This window comes from Schistocerca nitens, chromosome 3, assembly GCF_023898315.1.
Source record: "Schistocerca nitens isolate TAMUIC-IGC-003100 chromosome 3, iqSchNite1.1, whole genome shotgun sequence".
NCBI lineage: Eukaryota > Metazoa > Arthropoda > Insecta > Orthoptera > Acrididae > Schistocerca > Schistocerca nitens.
Window position 1 is genome coordinate 206534837 of NC_064616.1, and position 8584 is coordinate 206543420.

The window sequence follows — 8584 nt, forward strand, 5'->3', positions numbered from 1 at the left end:
TATCAATACATCTTATTAAAATAATGATAATGATAATGAGAATTGAAATTAAAAGTTGCTAGTACATAAATATCAAGAAATGAAGCACAAAATTATCAGAAAAATCTACCAGGTTCAGTTTTCTAGATAATGAAGATTTTTACAAATCACCGAAGCGAATTTCTAGAAAAGTTTCTGCTTCTACATCAAGAATAATGACTTAAGGAATTAACACTAATGATAATATCATTGAACCACAAGAACGTTTTAATCAAATTAAATTAGAAATAATAACCAAATTAAAGAATATTTTAATTCAAAGAAGAGCAATTAAAGTTAACTTCAAATTTTTTGTGGTTTTAAAACACACGTAGCGATACAAGAATTTAATTTTAAGAAACTTATCAAGTTAAATTAAAAAAACTTATTTAGAAGAATATGATAAAAAATCAACAAATAAACTATTAACTGAAATGGAAGAATTGCAAAGGAGAGAATCCTGTTGGTAATTATTTTATATTCATAGATTAGTATTAAGTGTTAATAAACACAATCCAATTTTTTGTTCTTCTTTTATCGATTTACCAAAAGTCATTAAATATAAAAAGTTAGAGTTAACATAAAACACACAGATCAAATAGTCTTCTATGGGCTATAAAATCTGCATTATATCGTACAGATAAATATTCAGAAAGATTTAATAATTATAAGAATATTGGAATAGTGTTAGATGAAATTTCTGAAGAAGAAAAAATTAATTTCCCAGTTCACTTAACATATATTCCAAAATTTTTAAAGAAATCAATTAATGTTTATGTATATGAAAGCAATGAAGAAGAAGAAAGATTTAATGTATATTGTTTTCTCTGCAAAAAAATACAAGAAGAAAATAATTCAGATTATTGTTGCATAAAAATCTAAATAGATTAATTGTTTCACAAACAATTGACAGAATGGAGTATTTATCTTTGTGATCGATGTTTAAGATATTTTGTTCCACAAGAAACATTGGAGATTCATGTACACAGTTGTAAAGAAAATAAAGAATTAAAAGCAGATCTGACTTTTAAAGGTCACAAAATGGAATTTAAAAATTATAGTCATTCATGAAGGGACCTTTAGTATTTTATGCAGCTTTCAATATTTATTAAAATGTATTAAAACTTGCTAACAAAATACTGAAATATAAAAATCAAGAAAATTTACCATTCTCACTAAATTACTATGTTAAATATTCTAATGCTTATTATAAAAATCCAGTTACTTATACTGGTAATATTGCAGAAAATTATTCGTTGAAATGTTTAAAGAAGAATCTAGAGAAATTGGTAAAATATATAATCGAAATATTCCAGTGAATATGACTGAAGAAGATAAAATCAATATTAAAAATCAGAAACTTGGGCTATTTGTGAAAAAGAATTTATTTTTGGTGTAAAGAAAGAAAGAGATCATTGTCTCTTAACATAGAAATACTGAGGAGTTGCACATGAAGAACACAACCTTTATTACTAAAATCCTGCATTTATTCCATTTTATATTCATAATATAATAAAATAGGATTTTCATTTGCTTATCAAAGAATGATCAATAGTTATAATGAGTAGTTTTAGATCTAAAATGAATACTGGTGAAGTTGGTGATAAATAAGGTGAAAATCTAACAGTTAAGAAATTTGCTGTGAAAAATGAAATTACTTTCGATTATTATAAAAATGTTTAACTGACAAAATAGAACATTGAAGGAAAATGAATTTGATTATATCATGTAAACATTGTATTCACCTGTATGCAGCTAGTGATAAAATTGTTTATGTTCTGATAATAATAAATGTGTTGTATTACAAAATGAAAGAAATCGACTACCATATGGTCACTATAAATTAAACCCAAAAAATAAAAGATAAAAAAATCTTGTCATATGAGATCTTAACATTTACACATAAGTATATATAATAAATAAATTAATTAGTTTCTAATATTCATTCATGATCTGGTAATTTTTGATGCATGCCAAATAAAGCTTACAAAAATTTTTCCACAAAAACTTTCAACTTTTTGATGATCCATTTATTTATTTTTTTTGAAAAAGCCAAGTTATGTTCTTATCTTTTGAATGATCACAGTTATGAAAATATTTAGAAGAATTTTAATTTTCCTTTCCACATTTTTCATAAATAAATGTTCTAATATGCTAAAAATGAGTATGTTATTTCTGTTTCACTCTTTTATAGTCGTTACAACCTGATTTTGATGGAATATTCTGTTATGTTATTTTAATTTCTTCATGGTGGGGCTTCTGTAGTCATGTCCTAGTTCATGAACCACAGGCAACATATGAGTGGCCAAGTAAGTGGTCCCGACAGTTGGTATACCAGTTATTTTGGAATAAGGCTGGGCATCTCGGACATATTCTGAGTCGTGGTCACCTTTTTTGCTCATACGGGAAAGACTACCAAATCCACCGGTTAGTCCCTCAGCCGTTACGGGTAAAACCCAATGGGACTCGGGGCAAGTAATGCTAGCAACCTGCTTCCCTGGTACTTTAAATATGATGCTGGCAACAATCAGAGCAATATGCCTCAGACCTTTGGAGGTGACGGAGTCCCACCTCTAACTGACAAACCATGGACTCCTAAGATACGACTTGGCAAACAAATGGTAAAGAGATGGGGAGCTATTAATATCAATGGGGGCTACTCTGGGAAGAAGGTGGAGGTGGCAGAGGCTGCAAGTAAGATGGGACTGGAAGTTTTAGCTGTTAGTGACATTCAGGTAAGGGGTGAGAAAGAAGAGGAAGTGGGAGAACACAAGGTCTACCTGTCAGGAGTCAAAGCAGGAATAGCACAATTGGGTGTACGGCTTTTCATCAGGAAAGAAATGGAACCCAGCGTAGTTGCAATAAGGTACATAAACGAACGACTGATGTGGATAGATTTGACAGTGTCTAGCAAGAAAATTAGGATTGTGTCAGTATATTCGCATTGTGAAGGGACAGATCAAGATAAGATGGATAGTTTTTATGATGCCCTCAGTGATGTAGTTGTTAAAGTAAAGGACAAGGACAGTGTTCTGCTCATGGGTGATTTTAACGCCAGGATTGGAAATCGAACAGAAGGGTATGAAAAGGTTATGGGTAAATTTGCAGAGGATATGGAGGCCAACAGGAATGGGAAACAACTCTTGGATTTCTGTGCCAATATGGGCTTTGTAATCACAAACTCCATTTTTAAACATAAGGACATTCACCGGTATACTTGGGAAAGCAGTGGATCCAGATATGTCATTGACTGTATAATAACAGATCAGGAATTAAGGAAGTCTGTGAGGGACACACATGTATTCAGGGGATTCTTTGATGATACTGTTCATTATTTAATCTGCAGAGAAATTGGGATTGTGAGGCCGAATGTGCAGGAGGTCAGGTCCATATGGAGGAGGATAAGTGTGGAGAAACTTCAGGATCAGGAAATCAGGCACAAGTACATAACAGCGATCTCAGAAAGGTACCAGTTAGTTGAATGTAGTCAATTAGTCATTGGAAAAGGAATGGACAAGGTACAGGGATGGAGTACTAGAAGTGGCTACAGAAGGTCTTGGAATAGTAGTGTGTAAAAGTAGGATGAAGCAAACAGCTTGGTGGAATGACGCAGTCAAGGCAGCCTGTAAAAGGAAAAAGAAGGCGTATCAAAAATGGCTACATACTAGAACTCAGGTAGACAGAGAAAGTTATGTTGAAGAAAGAAACAAAGCCAAACAGATAATTGCAGCATCCAAGAAGAAATCTTGCGAAGACTTTGGAAACAGGTTGGAGACTATGGGTCAAGCTGCTGGAAAACCATTCTGGAGTGTAATTAGCAGTCTTCGAAAGGGAGGTAAGAAGGAAATGACAAGTATTTTGGACAGGTCAGGAAAACTGCTGGTGAATCCTGTGGATGCCTTGGGCAGATGGAGGGAATATTTTGAAGAGTTGCTCAATGTAGGTGAAAATACGATCAGCAATGTTTCAGATTTCGAGGTAGAATGGGATAGGAATGATGATGGAAATAGGATCACATTAGAGGAAGTGGAGAAAATTGTCAGTAGATTGCAGTGCAATAAAGCAGCTGGGGTGGATGAAATTAAGTCGGAACTCATCAAATACAGTGGTATGTCAGGTCTTAAATGGCTACACAGGATAATTGAATTGGCCTGGGAGTCAGGACAGGTTCCATCAGACTGGACAAAAGCAGTAATCACACCAATCTTTAAACATGGAAACAGAAAAGATTGTGACAACTACAGAGGTATTGGGTAAAATCTTCTCAGGTATTGTTGAAAGGAAAGTGCGAGTATTAGTTGAGGACCAATTGGATGAAAATCAGTGTGGGTTTAGGCCTCTTAGAGCTTCTCAGGACCAGATCTTTAGCTTACAGCAAATAATGGAGAAGTGTTATGAGTGGAACAGGGAATTGTATCTATGCTTTATAGATCTAGAAAAGGCATATGACCAGGTTCCTAGGAGGAAGTTATTGTACGTTCTACGAGATTATGGAATAGGAGGCAAACTTTTGCAAGCAATTAAAGGTCTTTACATGGATAGTCAGGCAGCAGTTAGAGTTGACGGTAAATTGAGTTCATGGTTCAGAGTAGTTTCAGGGGTAAGACAAGGCTGCAACCTGTCTCCACTGTTGTTCATATTATTTATGGATTATATGTTGAAAACAATAGACTGGCTGGGTGAGATTAAGATATGTGAACACAAAATAAGCAGTCTTGCATATGCGGATGACTTAGTTGTGATGGCAGATTCGATTGAAAGTTTGCAAAGTAATATTTCAGAGCTAGATCAGAAATGTAAGGACTATGGTATGAAGATTAGCATCTGCAAAACGAAAGTAATGTCAGTGGGAAAGAAATATAAACGGATTGAGTGCCAAATAGGAGGAACAAAGTTAGGTGGACGGTTTCAAGTACTTAGGATGCATATTCTCATAGGATGGTAACATAGTGAAAGAACTGGAAGCGCGGTGCAGAAAAGCTAATGCAGTGTGCGCTCAGCTACGATCTACTCTCTTCTGCAAGAAGGAAGACAGTACCAAGACTAAGTTATCTGTGCACCGTTCAATCTTTCGACCAACTTTGTTGTATGGGAACGAAAGCTGGGTGGATTCAGGTTACCTTATCAACAGGGTTGAGGTTACGGATATGAAAGTAGCTAGGATGATTGCAGGTACTAGTAGATGGGAACAATGGCAGGAGGGCGTCCACAATGAGGAAATCAAAGAAAAACTGGGAATGAACTCAGTAGATGTAGCAGTCAGGGTGAAGAGGCTTAGATGGTGGGGTCATGTTACACGCATGGGAGAAGCAAGGTTACCCAAGAGACTCATGGGTTCAGCAGTAGAGGGTAGGAGGAGTCGGGGCAGACCAAGGAGAAGGTACCTGGATTCGGTTAAAAATGATTTTGAAGTAATATGTTTAACATCAGAAGAGGCACCAATGTTAGCACTGAATAGGAGATCATGGAGGAATTTTATAAGGGGGGCTATGCTCCAGACTGAACGCTGAAAGGCACAATCAGTCTTAAATAATAATGATGATGATGATGTGAATTGCTGTTTCTTGATTGCACAGTGAAAAAATCATTTTATTTTTGCTTTCTATATAGCAAGAAAAAATTTTATAGTAATTGAAGAATAACGAAAGTAATTAACATTTTTATAAATAAATGAAGCTGCTTGTGGATGTAAAAAATAATAAACTTCTTTATAATATTTAAGATGGTTGAATAATTATCAACAAAAAAAGTATCTTTGACTTCAAGTAAATCAACTTGGTGAAATCTTAGGTTTTAACGTTTTCGAGATGCTATAAAACGACATGTTAAAGTTAGATGGCGTAAAACATAGGAAAATTTCAACACTGGTATTTCACTGCTTTGTAAAAGTATTCATACACATACAAAATATATTAATGAACCTGGCTTACATTATTTAGTTTTCAGTTCACAATTACCATTTGAAGAAAATTTTCAAAATTTGGTTTATGGAGAAATTTTTCCATCCATTAGAAAACATGGTGATAATAAAATGAAAGAGAAAATAACTCACTTGGACATTTTAAATAAAGTAAAAAATGAAAGTAATCAAGGTTTCAGAGAAGAAATAAATAATTTTCTAATATATATTGTTCCTAAATTCAGTCATCGAAATTCATGACCAACTTCTGTTACTTATGATTACATTATTATAATTATGAATGTTTTGTTATTGGAAAACTATTTAAAAATATGCAAAAGCAAATATTCTTTATCAGAAATAGACATCTAGACTGTGAATAATTTATAGCAATTAATTATGCGCCAAATTTGGTAAATTTATAGTAACGAATGTAAGAAAATTTAAGAATTTTTCCACCTAATTTATTTCAATACTTTGGATGAATGTTCACGAGAACAACTAAATGAAGATATAAATACACTAACAAACGGTTCTGGGAATAAATATCGTAGTTCCTATTTCACAATCAAATTTTATATAATGTTCATTAAATTTCTATGTTCATCTAATAAAGAAAAGTCACTATATCTATCATTTAATTCCATCAACCCAATTTTACAATCCTCAAATTATTTTGACATTAAGACATCTTTGGTAACCTTTATTTGAATATTACAATGAACTGTATCTGCTTTAATCAAAATATAAGCATAATGAATATTTTATTCAATATCAAACATGTTTAATTTCCCAATTACACACTTCATTTCTATATAACATTTTTATTGAAATTTTAAAAAATTACATAACTTTCATTTACCAACTATTGTGCAATATACCAAAACCTAACCAACTAACATATACTTTATTATTTTTCTCATTTAAAACTTTTTCTGCCAGGTTATTCGTTTCCAGTAGCATAAAAATTTCATTTTATTTGTTCACCATTTAAATCTTTCAATTTATAAGTGATTCAGTTGGAATGATTAATCTCTACAATTTCAAAAAATTTTGTTGACTTAATGTCAACAAACCTTTTCCCAAAAATTCTTTTAAAAGTTCTTATCTTAATTTATCACAAATTTCATATCTAAATTAAATATCTAGCAAATTTTCTATGTAAACGGTTTTCAATAAGATTTTTTCAGTGTCTTTATTTACATCTTACATTATTTACATCTTACGTTATTTACATCTTATGTTATTATATTCAACAATTATTTTAGAAATTAAGTCGACCCATTTATAAATTCCACGAAGAGCAGATTTCTTCCACATCTATTCTCTCAGTGTTTTGTGATATCGTTCGACAATAGCTGCTTTTAATACACTAAAAGTTAATAATGATTAATCTTAATTTTTTCTTAATACTTGAACTTGTTTATTATAAAGTCTTCTCCATTATCTGTTTGAAAAATTTTTGGGTTTCTCGACTCATATATATTTAGAAAACAATCAACTATGTTTTTACCTGTGTTATCTTTAACTGGAATAGCCCAAGGAAATTATGGACAAAATTTTTTTAACAGGTAATAAATAATGTCCATATCCCGTAGTTATTTCTGAAATTCCTTTCAGATTACCAGAATCCATTTCGACTAAATTATCTTCACATAAATCATCAATTTCAAAGAAATTACATTTTCCTTTTGAAATTTTTTGTAATTGGTTTATAGATGTAATTACTAATTTTTTCTCGAATATCTAGACCTTTACCTACAAAATTTCTGTAATGAATTTACTCTTATTACTTTCACACATTGAACAAAAACCTTCAATTCCTTGTTCACCTTTTTAGTCGTTAATCTACGTTGAGAATGTGTTTCAGTAAACTTTTGGTATTTCAGATAGTAAATGTAAGTATCACTCTTCATTCATATAGAAAAATGTAAATAATTTGCTTTCAATAGTTTGATTCTAAAGACTTCAGCACATTTAGATCTGTACCAACTTTCTCACATAAATTATTAATTTCCTAAATGGATAACTTAAGATTACTTTCTAGTAAAACTATTTTATCTAATTTTCGTGTTATTTCTTTCTTTACTATGATGTTTGATGTTACCATCATAAATACTATTTCTTTGCTTAAAGGCTGTGAGAATTTTCTGTATTCAGGTTTTGTAACATGAGTTGATAGTTTATTCTCTAAATAATATTTGTTCACTACATTTTATGCACCTGTTGGATCATATTTTACATTCACAATTCATCTGCCTTTACAAACATTATAACCTTTAGCTACTTGAAAAGTCATTTAATTCTTTTTGAAATTCTTTAATTACACTAACTATTTTAGAGTACTGATAACTGAAACTTTACATATTTGACATTAATTTATTTTTATTCCAATGATTGAAAATCATTATTTAGTTTATTTATATACATTTCCATCTTTTAAATTTAAAATTAAATGAAACGTGTAATTCATGCAAAATAGTTTCAAACCAAATAAATACAAATGTTCACAAATGACTTCGCCAAAGATTTGTATTCTCTCGGTTTTGTAGTATGGATGATTTTTGCCTAAATAGTTAAATAGTTGCTTAGGTATATTTCCTCTATATAAATCAAAAACAAATTTAAAATCTTTATTTTTATAATAACTAGTCCAATGAGTACCAG